At 27.3% G+C, this 15,923-nt stretch overlaps 1 long non-coding RNA gene across 1 annotated transcript; it reads left to right on the forward strand.

Moving 5' to 3' along the window:
- Positions 1–5,122: 5,122 nt before the first annotated feature.
- On the forward strand, positions 5,123–10,423 carry LOC107437691 (uncharacterized). Its single transcript, XR_006225585.2, has 3 exons — positions 5,123–5,260; positions 8,081–8,246; positions 10,251–10,423. It is a non-coding gene; the product is annotated as an uncharacterized lncRNA (long non-coding RNA).
- Positions 10,424–15,923: the final 5,500 nt, after the last annotated feature.

The following is a 15,923-nucleotide window of genomic DNA, read 5'->3' on the forward strand; positions in this document are numbered from 1 at the left end:
AAAACCTAAGTTTTCCTGAAGAAAATATTTTCAACGTGTGTCTAACATTAGTACATACGATTTAAGAATTTTTTTTAGAATCAACCAATCTTGGATAGCTCATGATTAAAATTATTCAAACATGCATCATTTACAGTGGCATGCCAGATTAGTTTGAATGCCCCGACGTGATTTTCCCATCCAGCTGCTTTTAACGACCCGTTCTCTTTTTTAAATAACGAAAAACATGAATTTTTACTTTTTTTAAATTCAGGTAGCAAATTTTAAATGAAATAGGAGCTTACATTATAATTGCATCCAACTACAGTCAAGAGGAAGCTTTCAAAAGAGAGAGAAAGAATCTTTAAAGGCCGTTGAAAGTTAAAATCATTAAGGTAAATTAACTACTCAGTCAAACTCCTCGTATTGTCTAATAACCCTGAAAAAAGAAGTGTAATTATTTTAGGGGGAGTTAATTAAATTAAAAAACAAAAAAATTAAAATCTATATTAGTTTCTATCTATGAAAGGTAAGTGTAAAAAAATCAAAACTTACTCCTTCCGAAAAAAAAAAGTTCTTAAATTTTTATTCTTAAATGCAACGACTATTTAAACTGTAATAATCTAAAACTTCATAGTTAACTTTATCATATTCTAAATTTAAACGATTTTATGAAAGATATATTTTTCTTGAGACAAATATTTACCTGTGAAACACTTTAAATTCATAATAAAATTTGCAATAAAGTTAATAAAGATGAAAACAAATCTTCGTAAAGAAATTTTAATTGCAAACAATTTTTCACACTTAAATTTTCACCAGACACTATAATTATTGACAATTACGTTTGAAATACTTTAATAATGAAATATAATTATTCAGGTACTAAAATTGTTTTTTGGTAATAATATTAATGAAGAAGTACTAAAACTTAATCGTTTTCGTAAGGACTGCAAATGGTGCGATTTCAGAAACCGGTTGTCTAATTTGTAACATCTGCTCCCTAAATAGCCTCAAAAATATTAAGTATTTGATTAACTGCATAAGTAGAAAACGAGTAACACAAAACAATTATTTATTAGCATAATAAGAAAGTTGATATAAAATTTTTGAACTGTTATAAGTATCATAACACTATTATAAGCTTATAAAATGTTAATGGAATATTATGTTACGTGCAACAAAGTTCAAGCGGGACTTTTATTAGCGCTGCTAGCTGGGATCTATATCTAGTTATTTTTCTTCTTAGGTTCTGAAAATGAGATAATTCAGATGGGAGTCTTCATTGTAATTGTCACTGGGACATATCAGTCCATCAAATCATTATACTAACCAATAATTATTAGATAGGTCATTACTGACTAACCAGATGGCTCATCAGTTTTCATATTTTTCATCAATTTTGCCAACCTGGGAAGAAGAAAATTGAATCTCATTAAATTTACTGAATTAGTTTCGTCTTTTTTTACGATTGGTTTAAGTAAAGTTTTTTTCCCACTGCCAAAAAGTCAGCTTAATTAAAGATAAACGCTTGAGAATAGTTACTTCTTTTCAAAAAGGTTTCAATCTTATTATTAGCCTTACTCCCTCGATGGGAACTTTGGTATTGGGTAAAAATCAGTCCAGAAAACCAGAAATAGATCATCTTAAGATCTAGTTCTAAGTTCTAAGCGTTTAAAACTAGATGGATAGATCTAGTTTTAAGCGTTTGAAAAACAACCTATTCAATTGGGGATATTGATAAGTTGCTTCTAAATCATACTGCTTCAATTTAATCAATCATACTGCTACGCGAGGCACGATTTAGGCAAATAAATCGTGCCCATTTAGTTACCTAAATCGAACAGCCTCGATTCTCCTGACTAACCTATAGGGATAATATTTCAGCGGCTCCCCGCTGTATTTTGAGGGTCAAAAATCCAAATTCGTCGATGAAAAAATGAAAATTCGATAAAATAATGAAAATTCGAAAAAAATGAATTTTTTTCTGAGAAAGTGCGTTTTGTGTCTGATTTTGTAATTTAAAATATCGTCTGCACTAATTAATTGGTCTATTTGAGGTCTCTTTCTCGAACCATTAAAATTGAGTCTTGGAATGTGAAGATCCGACCATTAGATCAAAAAATATTCAGGGTGGTCCGTTTATTATTTTTTTGCTCACTGTACATCATAATGATTGAGGACTGCGCTGAAATCCGTGGGTGGAAGTGTCATCATACGCCACTAGTGGCACTTCTCAATCAGATACCTGCAAGTGGTAAATTTTGGCATTTTTCTATTCAGAAGCCAATCAGTCTTTTCACACACGCATGACATCGCTTACAGGTATCCCATTAATTATAATTTAAATCGCATGGTTAGTCATAATCAATTTACTTTTTCTTGAGTTGCAAGTATCCGATTATATAATGGTTGTTCATGCTATCATAATTAATAATATATTACTAACATAAATTTCTTAGTTTTAGATAAGTTCCTTAACTTCAGGCAAATTTTCTTTTAGTAATTATTATCAATTATTGCATTTAAATTTGTCCAGATTTAAATTTTTTACCATTATTTACTGATTTGGAGACTAACTTTCGGAGCTTATCAAATCATTTGTCGAATCAGTAAAATACAAAAAAACAGACATTTCTGGTCTTCTTTGAATGCAATTTTTTATACTAATTATGAAGAAACGTAAAATTGAGTACGGATTTTTTCTTAAAAAAGAGTTAAGTACAAATAAATAAGAGTACAAAGAAATTGGAAGTCCGCATTAGGGAATAAGCGACTCTAGCGGGTTACAATAGCATCTTCGTGGTGAGTTCTAGATCTCCCATAAGCTTATAACCACTGTATGGATTCCCCCGCCGACCTGCCTGTGCATGGGGCAGGGAACTGTCCTTGCATCAGAAAGATCCTGGGTTCGAATCCCGGGCAAGGCATGGATGTTTCTATCTCTCTGTGTACGTTCTATGTCCTTTCTCCTTTGCGTGTGAATGTGACCCGCCCTATAAACGGGTTGTGGTTGCGTGAATGGCGTGGCAGAAGTCGAATTCCTGGCCATAGATGACGCCACTGAAAAACAGGAACAATCGCACCCCCACTGCCTAAACAGGCATACAACAAGAAAAAATGGATTCCCCCTGAATTAAAAATATATATAAATAAATTTAAATGCAAAATGGTAGTTGAATGAAGGTAATTGTAACATTTCAAATAAATGTGCTTTTGTATACTTTTAGACAAATATCTGCATAATTATATTTTCTGAAGAATAAACTTCATAACAAAATAATTATTTAAACTACCTATTTGACAAGAAAATTTGTAGCTTACTTTTACTATGAAATGAGCAAAAGTATTCTAACACATAAGTATATGAAGAAAAAGACTCATTAAAAATACTTTCTGATTGAAAAATTTTACTTAATGCATATTATTCCCACAACTGGTTTTAAAACTTTTATAGTGGAAGTTGAAAATGTATTTTACTAAAGTATTTTGTAACATAAGCATTCTACTTTACTTTTAATTTATTTATTCTTCTTTTTACCCATCTTATTACACACAAATTATTACTTTCATACAAGCTTTAAAGCAACAATTTTTTAACATTCCTCCGATTGATTTAACGACATTTAATATTCATATACGAAATACTGAAAAAAACTGGGAATAAATTGTGACTAAAATGTGTCGAATATAAATGCAAAAGATAAATAATATATCATATTTTTAATTTCGCAATGCTTTTCTGTTTAAAATTTGTATCTATAAAACTGATATCAAACTGATTTAGATGCAATTGTTGTAAACAAACTTCCACAAGGAGAAAAAAAGTATGGTCAAAACTACTAGAATAGATTGCAATTTACTGCGTTTCTGGCTCTATGGGAACTGGAGATATTTATTATCCGATTTTAATCACTAATTTGTCACCTCATAACTTTGAACACTACCCAGAGGGCAAAAGAATTTTTTGATCAAGTATTGGGACAAATGTTCTTCATAGAGAAATTTTTGGTGTAACTAAATCGCATTTACGTCATATGGGGAGGAGGACCTCTCACAGTTAGCCCGAAGGCAAGGGAATTTTTATCCATGAATCGTCTACCACTGGCTATGATTTACGTCACGAAAGTGATCGATTCAAGCAAATCGTAATTTACCCATCAACCGGGCAACCCCGAAAATCGAACCTGGATTTCCTCATGTTTAATCAAGCTCTCTGCTAACTATCAAGACATTTTTTAATCAAGTAAAATACGGTTTAATCATGTAAAATACAGTGCCTGTAATATGGTTCAGTTTGTCACCATGTTAAATTTGCCCTCTATTGAGTTGAATGCACAGAGAGAAAAAGTATTGTCAAAACTAACAAAATATGGTAAAATTCACGATATTTCTGGTATTTTCGGAACTCCAAAGAGCTTGGTAATTTTTACCGAGGTGTTTTGGTAAAATTAACAATAAAATATGGTTCATAATATGTAATAAAATTAGGTTATTTTGAATTAATACTTTTTTAAATGATGAGAGCATGGCACAAAAGCCATTTATTTGCTTAAATTTATTTTTCAGTTTTGTACTTTTTACTAAAAGAGACGTAATATAAACTGTAATTTTGAAAATTAGAAAATCCAGTGAACTGCTACCATATGAACGGAAAAATTAACAAGTGAATGGCTTAATTACCTTATACTTTGATTTTTAATATCAGAATTAAGTTTGTTTAGTTTGCTTTTTTTACCAGAAATGTCATTACCATACAAGAATTTTACCAGAATACGCAAAGTAAAGCAAAAAAGAAACTGAAAATGATACATCCGAAAAACCAGATATTCCTTTAAATTAATTATTCTAACCAGAAAAAAAAACATTTAGCCTTAAAAATTTGATTAAAATTCTAAACTAGTAATATCTTTTAAAATAAAAAAACATTAATCATTTTTGACACATAGAGTAACAATTAAGAGATGGCGCCTACTTCATTATTGTTCTTCCTAAAGATTTTTTACGTCATTTATTTTTAATCAAAGAAGTAGGAAAAAATAAAAGAACGGTTTCTTTGAGTTTTAATGTAGATATACAAGTTAGATGAGCCCCACCTTTAAAAAAAATTATAGGAGGTTTTTCTCAAAGATGATGAATAACCTTCAAAATAAACTAGTTTTTTATACAATTGATTAAATTTTTTTCCACTCCAATTGAGTATAAATACCGCTTAGAAAAAATCATTGTTATACTTTCCAGTTTCAAGCTAGAAAAGTACTCTTTCAACATGCATTACTTGGTGAGTCTTTTAGTTAAATTTATCAATAAATCATGAAAAAATTTAAAAGGCTACTAAATTATCAAAATATATATGTCTCTTAAAATGTTTTCAATTAATATATAGCATAAATTAGTTTCATTGCCCTCTTATTATATTTAAGATTACCAAACATTCAACTAAAAACTAAAATGTACCATTTACAAAAACTTTATCATTATTTAATGTATCCTTAAAGTCCCCCCATCCAAAATAAACAAAGATATTTGAAATCTAAATATATTTTTTATACTGTGTATCTTTCAAGTAATATAAAGTATAATCATTTTTATTGCTTCTGTAACATTATACGGTGAGAAACAATTCATGTAAAATTATCGTACGGTATGTAAATAACATATCTTGTAGAAAAAATTTAAAAATTAAAAATAAATATAATTCTATTAATTAAAACCATTCATTTGGTTGTTTTCCCGTTCGTATGGTAATGGTTTAGCGAAAATTCTGGTTTTCAAAATTATAATTCTTACTACATTTAGTAAAAAATACAAAACTGAAAAGTAAATTTAACCGAATAAATGGTTTATATTACATGCTCTAAGGTATCATGATTAACTTACCGAATTTCACCACATTTATCAAATTTTATCACACATTACAAAACTATATTACATTGTTAATTTTGCCAAAATCCTTACCAAAGCCCTTCGATAAAAATTGCTTGATGCTCCCATGGAGCCAAATACATGGTAGATTTTACCACATTCTGGTAGTTTTGACCAAACTTTTTTTTTCAGTGTATATTGAACTTTCCCCCCAATATTTTCAATTAAAAAATTGGATAATATATTACTGAAATTTCCTTCTTGAAAAAACTGAATTGAATAGCTAAAATTGATTACAATTTACTAGCATTTTATATTTTTCAGAAGTGTTTTGTGCAAATAGTTTCACTGAGGGATATCGTAATTATTCATTTTAAAGTACTTATTTATTTTAAATATTCTAAAACCAATAAGTTATAGAAATTATATTAGGCCAATATGCATTCTTTATTATTTACTGAATATTTTCTAATTTAAATTTTTTACATAATAAAATAATAATTAGCATTAAATGGAGCTTAGCTTCATAAAAATTTTCCAGTAATAACGTATCTTTTTCTTGACACAATAAATTTTTTTTATCAATAAAAATAGCAATAAGAATTTTTTCATCCTAAAAACCATCTTAAATAAAAAAGAAACATCGATAGTAAAAGTTGTTTTAGAGTTGCATAGTTTACATTTCAAGTTGTTTTCGAATAACTTTCAAGAAATGCGAATTAATTTTTTTTTATAATGATAGCTTAAATTCATTTTTAAAATATAATACTTTAATTAAAGCATTGGTCTGGTAAAAGTCTGCGAAAACTCTTAACTTCATAAGACATAAGTATTTTAAAATATTTTTATACAATGAAATGCATAGTAGTTTTGAAAAATCCTCTGAAAACAACTTAAATAAATTTAATTCATATTTACGATCTATTTTAGTGTAATACATTTTGCTTTTGTCTAATATTTAATATCTTTTGAGTCATAAATTTACATGAAATCGAAGATATGTAATTTTCTATGTACCTTCATATAATATCAAAAATTTTTATCACTTGGTAAAGGGTAAATAATTTAATTTAAAAGAAGTAAGTCAACTTTAAAAAAGTTTTTTTACCAAATTTTATTTTGTATCAGATGGTTTATTCATACTTGCTTTTTAAATAATGCCTATTTATGCAATATTTTAATGGTTACAGTTATCTCTGTTTTGAATATATTCTTTAAAGTATTAACTTTTTTTTTACTTTACCAATTTTCAATATATAAGATTTATATTAAATTAAAACAAATTACGTGCAGTTTCCAGGCATAAAGAACACTGGATTGAACATGCAAGCTTCTATTCTTATAAATCACAATTTATTTTTTTTAATTTTAAAATCAAGGCCATTTTTATTAAATTCTTAATCAAGCAAATGTCTAGCATGCCATAGGGAAAAAAACTTAGTATTAATCAACAAAATGAATTATTTACTTTTGTTTTGAAATTACATTACTATTGTATTCTGAAAAACAAAAGATTTTCAAAAATTTCTTCTTTTTTGTGTATTTTTTCAGTAAATTCAATTTTTGGTTTGATTGAATCCAAAAACAATTTTTTGGCCGATAGAATTTTTCGTAAATTTCTATTTCAAAATTTTTTTTTTCGAATTCAAAAAATCGTATTAAAATATTCAGGAAGTAAAAAGAGGATTAATAAACACGATTTTTAAAAATCGATATAATAATTTCTGACTGAAACAGCAAAATATTTCATTACAGCATGGGATCTGGAACAGTGTAAGGAAATTTCAGGTCAAATTACGGTATAAAGTATCAGCACTTTGGTTGCATAGCCCGTATACTCCATTTTACCGTAAAATCCTTTTTTAACACGAAATATTATTCCATAATTTTTACAGTAATATTTGTTTATAGAGAGTGATTCAATGATTTTACGTAATCATCACTGCAAAAATTATCGTATATCAGATTTTTAAATCCGTAATATGTTCTGGTAAAAAGGAATTTTATAGTCAAAAAACCGGGACCCAAAATTCCTGTTTTATTTACCGTAATTTGATCCGGAATTTTTTACAGGGAATGCAACATTCTTTCAGTGATAAATAAGATCAAGTATAACGTTTAGAAAATAAATATGAAGATGTACATGAGCGTAATTCAGTTTCTGCGATAAATATTACTCTTTCATTTTGATATGCTAAGAGCAAAGTTGTTTATTTATTTATTTTTTATGTTGCAGTTTGCTCTCTTGGTCGTTGTTGCTTTGGTGGTTTGCGCATATGCGCAATACTACCCTTACAACTACAACTACTATTATGGAGCTCCAGCTGCTTCTTATCCCTATGCTTACAACTACGCTGCTTACAACCCAGCTTTGCCTTACTACTGGAAGAAGTGAATGAACGGTATGTGAAAAATATTATTTTTAGTTCTCTAAAATCAGGTTTATTATTTCTTTTAATGATTAAGCACTTTCTCTTTCATGTTTTCAAAATTAAATACGATTAAATATATGAAATGTAAGTTTTTTTAATTGAAAAAAATTTAAAAATGGTTGTTGAAATCTTTATTCTCTATGCTTACTAAAGGACAGTTTGAAATACGGCTTTTCCTTACTACTGCAAGAAATAAACAGAAAAACTAAAATCTGTTTGTTTTTTAATTATATTTAATATTTCTTTGAATGATACAACTTTCTCCACTTTATTTTTTTTGAAACTAAATTCATTTAAATTTTTCAAACTTTTTTTAGTTAAAGTCATACTTAAAAATTTTGTTCTCAATTCTTGCAATTTTGTCGTTTACAACTCCGCTTCTCTCTTATCCTGGAACAAGAGAACAAGAGAAAAAATTTAGGCAATTAGGAGGTCTTATTTAAAATTCCAATAAGATCTCCTAATTAAATACTTAAGTGCCGAACATAAGTAAAGTAAGACACCTAAAACGGTTTAATGCTTACTCTCATGCTCGTTGAATACTTAATTTCAATAACCAGTAGGTAGTCATTGTTTCTTTCTAAACTTGTCAACTTTTAAGCTCTCACATATTGATTGATTGCAATTTGGTTATGAAATTTAATTTTTGATTTGAATTCAATATAGTATTTATGTAATACAGTATAACCCAGTTATAATCCCGTATTTAACGAGTAAAATTTAAATTTTTTTTGGTACAATGTTTATAAATGCATACAAGTGTACTCTATGAGCGAGCAATTTTTTACTTTTTTTTCTTGGATTTATAATAAATTTGGAAACATGAAATATCCGTTTAAAATTATTAAAGAGTCTTTCGATACATTAAACGATAAACTTATGATGCATTGCTTAAACAAAGACTTTACACTTTAACAGAGTAAGTTTTGTTAAAAATATTAATATATTTTAGTATTTCTGGATTCATTACAAAATTGTCAACAGTTTTTTGAAGCTATAGAAAGTAAAAATGATGAAACATTTAATAAACTAAATGTATTATGATGAAAATTAATTGAGAATAAATATTGTAAAGGTAAACTAAGCAATCAATGTTAGCTAAATGTCTTAATTTCTGACTAAAAATCATCTGGAACAAGTTCACTTTGGAATTGACGAGCGTTTTCCGTTCCTCAAGCTTTTCGCTAAATACAAATTCTACAGGGATAATAATTTTGATTTGAACTCGAAATCTAAAATAATCATCGGCATTAAATTTGTATAGAACATAATAATTTATTGAGAATACTAATTTTTTCGTGTTTTTTTAAATATAACTTAAAATATTTTTTGTTCTAACCATGAATTCGGATTTTCCCAGTGACTAAATTAGACAAGCATTTTCTGTTTCTCAATCCTCTCGTTAAATAAAAATTCTACTGTAATAATTTTGATTTGACTGCAAAAGCTGAAATAACTATCGGCATAAAAGTCGTATAGAACATGAAGTTTGCTTAAAATAATAACTTGTGTTACTAAAATATAAATTCATACCAATTTTTTAAGAACCATTAATTCCGATTCCAGATCTAACCAGCGACAAACATTTTTCAAGGAACATTTTTTTCTCAAGTCTTTCGTTAAATAAAAATTTAACTTTAATGACAATTTTGATTTATTCAAAAACTAAAATAATTATCAGCATTTAAGTTACTTAGAACAAAGAATTTATTGAGAATACTAACTTGTTCTTCTTAATAAAATATAAATTTACATATTTTTTTACTAACCATGAATTCGGGTTTAGCTAGACACCAGATATGACGAGCATTTTCTGTTTCCTAAGTTTCTCGTAAAACATTAATTCTATTGTGATAATTTCGATTTGAATTCACAATCAAAAATAATCATCAATATTAAATTTATTTGTAACATAGAATTTATTGAAAATACTAACTTGTTCGTGTTACTAAAACAATTTTTATATATTTTCAGGTTAATGATGAGTGTTATATGAAAAGAAAACCAAGAAGAAGATTCTGATCAAATATTCAAAGCTTTAAAATGACCTTATTTTGAATCTTAAAGATTTTATCTTAATATGCATTTTAAAAATAAAAATTGCTCTTTCTGTTCTTTTATCTGAAAAATAAAAGTTTTAAATTGATTATACTGACGGATATTTCTTAAGCATACACTCACAGAAAAATCGGATCAACGTTCAACCATAATCTTGTACAAATTTGCTGAATCCTTAATAAAAGTATTAAATTGAACATAAGTATTAAATTCAACATAAGTATTAAATTGAACAAAAGTTTTGCGTTGAACCATATTTTCCTACCAGTAGAACCATATTAACGTTCAATCCAATTTAAGAAGTAAAATAATATGGTTTGACTGCATTAAAGCCAATGTTAAGTATAATATGATCGATATTATGGTTCAACAAGCTGCAAAAATTTTAAAAGCGTTAAGTTTTATTTTAAATCTGACTTTTTTGATAAATTAGACTTGATCTTTGATAAATATGTAAAAGAAATATATTTCCCGAAACTTTTATTAGAAAATAACCTAAAAAAAGACTTTTGTTTGAATAACAATTTTTTCCTATTTTAAATTTGGAAATATTAAAGAGTAACATAAATTGATTAAAGACAAATAAAAAAAATGCCTTTTTTTATATAAAAATTCTTTTTTTAATGAAAACTGCCATTTTTAATCTATTACAGAAGTTGTTGCGACCTCTATCTTGAATTAAATAAAGGTCAAAAATAAAGGTAGCGTTTAACGCTTTTGTCCGAAATAGAAAACTTAACTTGATGAAACGTATTTCAATGCGTTGCTATATATATTGCTGTTCAAACACTATATACATTACTTTACGCTATATATATATTACTTTACAACAACTTTATATTTCTCCAAAGGCACTGCCATCTTTTCACTTTAATATACGTCAGAAATTATTCAGCCCTTAAATTTGATATATAATTAAGATAACCAGACGTTCTTAAATCTTGAGACCAGTTCTCGAATTTCAATAGTCGTATTCAAAATATTTCAATCTCTTTTAGGACTGAAAATATCCTCAAATCTTAATACATGCAATCAAATGTCCTCGAGTTTCACTGAAAACATCTCATCTTTTTTTACGCAGTGAAATATCAAAAATATTAGAAATGTGTATGATTTGTTTTAATCAAGATGATTTTATCTTGAAGAGAATAAAAGCAAAAAGCTAAAAAAGCATCATACTTAAACTATGAGATGGTCTAGAAATTATTTTATTAAAAAAATATTTAATAATCATGTGATCATTTCTGTTACATGTGTTAAACAATTTCAGAACATCATATGATAAGTCAAAACTGCTCGGTAATGAAATCAAGTTTGATAAAAATAGTTCTGTACCTGATATTAGTATTCAATTAAAAAAGCCTTTCAATTAAAAAAGTACCGATATTATTTCGTTCGCCAAAAATGATCATAAAAATATTAGCGACGTTACTAATTACTTTCGAAAATTAGAATTAATTAATTTTTGTAATAAGTATAAATTAAAATAAAAAAAGTTTTGCATTTTAAAGCTAAATTAATGGAGAAAGGGTTCTTATTCGTATATGAGAGTAGTAAAAATTACCATATTGTTATTAACTCCAATGATGCTGAATTAGTTTTGGAAATAGGTACAAATTAAAATTTAAAAAAAAGGTTTTATTCTAACAAGCTAAATTAATAGGGAAAAGGTACATATCCGGAAAAACCATACACCATCGCTTTATATTATTGACGCCAATGATGCTTAATTAATTTTAGTAATAGGTATTACTGCTGTTATGAAAATTGGTGTTTTTTAAAAAAAATTTACTAATATTGGTACCAAGGTATAATGGTTACTGCGGAAGTTGGTTTTTATGCCCTACCGAAAGGAGTAAGTACCGAAAAAAATTGTTAATCATGGTAATTTTTCACTCACAGAAGTTGACCTCAAGGAACTCCTCTAACTTTATGCTAAATGATACCGAGGAAGATTAATCTTTATTTTTATTGGATGAACTTCTAAAAACATGTTTTTATGGGATGAATTTCTAAAAACATATTTCTATGGGATGAAGTTTTAAAATCATGTATTTCTTCTGCCAACAAACATGTTAAAAACTTAAAACATATTCTAAAAACATGTTTCCAAAAATGTTCATGAAAATAAATCATAGCATAAAGCCATCGGGAAGGGCAAAAAAAAAATGGAAATGTTTTAGCTTAATTGTTGGATAATTTCAATTAATTGCGTCAGTATATGCTTTCAGTTTTGTGCATTATTTCGTAGTGTTCATTATAACACCGATTTATTAATTATTTACTTTTTTTCTCCCTTTACGAAGAACGAGCATTCACCTAGTTATAAACAAACTTCACTTAACTAATTTTGATAGAAAACACACTTTTTTATTTGGAAATTGTGAATTTTTTTATTGATTCATAAAGTATACAGTTTAGTTTTGTATATGAAATGGCATTTCAAGTAACTAGTCTTCTCGTTATGCTTTCGCGTACATTTTCATTTCTTGAAGTTTTTAATGAGACATTTAGCATAAATGTAGCTGAATTTCGTTGATAGATATCCCGATTGCGCTCATTCTTAAAGGACGTGGTGGATTTTACACTGTTTAGTATAAACCTAAAAAATAAAAAAACGTACGAAAGAAAAATAAAGAGAAATGTTTTAGGTTACTAAATTGCATGATCTGAGCAAAAGGTTTTGTTAACCAAGACAGGAATTACATGACTAGAAAGTAGCTTAACTATATTTAAAATAATGCTCAACTGTGAAAATGCGTTGTTTCTTTGAATTATGCTACAAATTTAACAACCTTGTCATGCTGCCGTGTTATTTTCGTTGGTGGTATTTTGTTGTAAAAATGGCAACAGCAAAACTCAAATTTTAGAAAACTTTTCAGACACCATTTATCTTCCCATTCCATTTATTTGCCTAAAAATAATAATAATAAAAAAGAGTTTCAACAAGTAAGAGATTTGGAAGAGTGGCTTTAATAATTAAGTTATTATAAGGACTAATAATTACTTAAGGTCTAGCATAATATTTCTATTTACCATTACAAAATGTTTCATATCTCAAAAATTCCATATTAAACTTATAAATTTTTATAAAACTTATAACTTATATATGAAACTTATAAAGTTAATTTGATAATAACAGTACGATTGACAATGCGAAAGCAACACTACGATTCGTTTATCTTTATTAATTTCATAACCTTGTATTTATTAATTCGATTGCTACTAAATTTGGTAACAGTTCTAAAGTGGGTTTTATTAAGTTTTTAAAGGATGTATACATGAGATATGCTTGTTCAATTAAAATCTGTAATTGAAGTTTATTTTAGGCTTAACAATAACTAATTAACGTAACATAAGTTTTACGTTCATGTTCTGTAAAAGTTACTAAACAACGTAAAAATTATAACACAACTTACAACAATTGTACAACAACTTAAAACAACAGCAAAATATCTTGTACTTAAAGTCCCTTCTATTTTTGAAAATCAAAACTTTCTCTTTATTTATTTGAATACCATAAAAAATGAAACAGCTTTTTCCCACTTTTAGGTCAAAGCAACACTGGCCTATAGTATCAATGTTAACAATTATCTTCACATTCCATTTAAATTTAATTTGTTTGTAAATAATAAATGAATATATTAACGGAAAATAATAGTGAAAGCTGGTTCTGGAAAGCTCAATATTTTACTTCTCTTTTAATTAATAACTCATCTTTATTCAAAAGCAATTGAGTTATTAAATTAAATACTTAGAACTAACTATAATTTCAAATAAATCATAGAAACATGAATAAATATTAATTACATAAACGGATTAAAATTTTATTATAGTTAAGTGAAAATAACTCACTCCACTATTAATTAATGAATATATTAATGCAGAATATTATTGAATTGATTTCGCAATGCTTAATACTTCTTAAATTCTGTTTCAAGTAATAACTCATCTCATAAATTTAAGCAAATTTAAAAATTAAAGTAAATACTCTTAAAACTAACTAAAATTTCAAATAAATCATATTAACATGAATAGATATTAATTACATAAATGGATTAAAATGTTATCATAGATAAGTGAAAATAACTCACTCGATTATTAATTAATGAATATATTAATGCAGAATATTTTTTTAATGATTTCGCAATGCTTAATACTTCTTAAATTCTCTTTTAAGTCATAACTCATCTCATAAATTCAAACAAATTTGAAAATTAAATTAAATACTTAGAACTAACTAAAATTTCAAATAAATCATACAAACATGAATAAATATTAATTACGCAAATGGATTATGTTCCAGTTAAGTGAAAACTATAAGCAAATATTTTTATACTTTATTCATATTTAAATTCAGCTGGTAATTTTCAACAAATATATGACTCGTTTGCTAAAGTAAAAGGAGAATAATTCTATTTCTCGCTCCATATTTATGAGTCTGCTTATCTGATCTGTTAAACGCCAAATGAAAGAAAATTAATTCCTCCAAGAACAAAAAATAAAATACAGTGAATGTCAAGGATTTTTGCATTACAAATAAGATATTAAATATGCATAATAAGTAAGCATCTTTCACAATAGGAACCACCTCTTACGTTATTATTAGTTCGTGATACTCTCTCTAAAGACACGCCGAATTTTCATCAAAAGATCAAGTTGAAGGCTACTTGGATACGAAGAGATCGCCCATCTTCAAGGTTTCAATTTAGTGAAAATTGCCGCAAGATGAAACCTACGAGCAATTGTTATTAAAGATCTCTTAATATTTGAAACTATTTTATCGGCTTATTAAATTATAATATAGTGAATATTTCCATAAGTAATAAAAATCATAGGTTATTAAAAGGAAGGTTTTTGGAAATAAGTACATTAAATTGCCCTCTTCAAGAATTCTTCATAAAGAGTCCAATGGTTATTGAAAAACTCCTTAAAGTGTTTTATTTGTAGCATATTAACACTTTATCGACGTGTCGCGTAAATTTACGTTCTTCTATTGCCTCTCTCTAAGATGGAACACGATAAATTACGTTTTTCTTATTGTTACTTTCTGAGACGGGACACAAAAATTTACATTTTTTTATCATCCCATTCTAAAACGGGCCACTTAAAATTACGTTTTTCTCTCATCACTCGCTAAGACCGGCAAAGTAAATTTACGTTTTTCTATTGTCACTTTCTGTGATGAAACACAAAAATATACGCTTTTCTATCATCACTTGCTAAGATGGTCCACGTAAAATTACGCTTTTCTTATTGTTACTTTCTGAGACGGGATACACGAATTCACACTTTTTTATCATTCCTTTCTAAAATGAAGCAGGTAAATTTACGTTTTTCTCTCGTCGCTCTCTAAGACGAGCCACATAAAATTACATTTTCTCTCGCTACTCTCTAAGACGGTCAACTTAAATTTACGTTTTTCTATTGTCACTTTCTGTGACGAAACACAAAAATATACGCTTTTCTATCATCACTTGCTAAGATGGTCCACGTAAAATTACGCTTTTCTTATTGTTACTTTCTGAGACGGGATACACAAATTCAAGCTTTTTTATCATTCCTTTCTAAAACGAAGCAGGTAAATTT

This window comes from Parasteatoda tepidariorum, chromosome 10 (assembly GCF_043381705.1).
Source record: "Parasteatoda tepidariorum isolate YZ-2023 chromosome 10, CAS_Ptep_4.0, whole genome shotgun sequence".
NCBI lineage: Eukaryota > Metazoa > Arthropoda > Arachnida > Araneae > Theridiidae > Parasteatoda > Parasteatoda tepidariorum.